This window comes from Corvus brachyrhynchos, unplaced genomic scaffold (assembly GCF_000691975.1).
Source record: "Corvus brachyrhynchos isolate BGI_N302 unplaced genomic scaffold, ASM69197v1 scaffold211, whole genome shotgun sequence".
In the NCBI taxonomy this organism is placed as follows: Eukaryota; Metazoa; Chordata; class Aves; order Passeriformes; family Corvidae; genus Corvus; species Corvus brachyrhynchos.
Genome location: NW_008236211.1, coordinates 97,339 through 98,384, shown reverse-complemented (window position 1 = coordinate 98,384; position 1,046 = coordinate 97,339). Strand labels below are relative to the sequence as shown.

The 1,046-nt window shown below is 51.5% G+C and overlaps 1 protein-coding gene across 1 annotated transcript in view; it reads left to right on the top strand.

Annotated features, from left to right (window-relative positions):
* Nucleotides 1–1,046, top strand: part of LOC103623542 (interferon-induced very large GTPase 1) — a 10,975-nt gene continuing 9,929 nt past the window's right edge. The window contains 1 exon segment of the mRNA XM_017743372.1: nucleotides 1–70. The gene's annotated coding sequence lies outside the window, so the exon portion shown is untranslated.

Genomic DNA, 1,046 nt, shown 5'->3' with positions numbered 1-1,046 from the left:
GTGGGGCCCCTGGCCTGCCGGTGTCCACTGGGAAACGAAGGCTGGGAGCAACGGGAGCATCTGCTGTGAGGTGGGTGAGGGGAATCAGAGCCCACAGCCCTTGCCCAGATTGCTCAAATCTCCATGGACCCTGAGGGAAAGCTGTCCCTGAAGGCTCTGGGAGGTTGCAGGAGCCCTCACATCTGTACCTGAGTCCAAGCCCCTCGCATCGATACCTGTGCTGGTAAGAGTCTCGTGGCCTTGGTGGGACAGAAGCTGAATGTCATGAAGGTTTTGTGCATGGAATAAATCTCTCCAATATCCAAGTGAATGGAGACTGGGACAATTCTCAGGCTTGTGTGACAGTGTCAAAACCCCCAAAGGTTTAAAGGCAGGGAGGGCAGCAGCTCTGTTAGGGTGAGAATCATGGAATGATGGAATGGCCTGAGTTGGAAGGGACACACCAGGATCCTGGGAGAGGCAGGATCAAAAGCTTTACTGAAATCCAAAAAGCTCAGATTAACTGGTTGTCATTGATCAGCTCCATGGGTTAATGTGTTGTAAAAGGAAATTTAGGGTGATGAGCAGGAGTTTCCCGTCCTGAGCCCATTGTGCCTGTGACCAGCGATTGCCTTGTCTTTCTGGGATTTTTCAAAAAAAAGTGACCAGCACTGATGAACCTGTAGTAGTTAAAAAGACAGGTGTCTGCCAAGGAAGGCAGGAACCTTCCTGGAAATGAGAATATGACCCTCTTCTCTCCAAATTATTCTAACTTTGAAATTACGGGGCTTTCAGGAAAAGATATGGGAAAAGGAACAACAGATATTTCCTAGACTATACCTATATACCAAGACAAACAAACAACAGCAGCAGCAGCAACAAAAAAACCAGAAACCCAATCACAGCCTTGTCTCACCCATCAGGCGACCGCCCCTCTTGTGCATTTCTGCTCACGGCCGGCAGGGGCGATGGTGGTGCCAGGCCATGGCTACAGTTCTGCTCACGGCCGGCAGGGGCGATGGTGGTGCCAGGCCATGGCTGAGGCTCCGCTCACGGCCAGCAGGGGC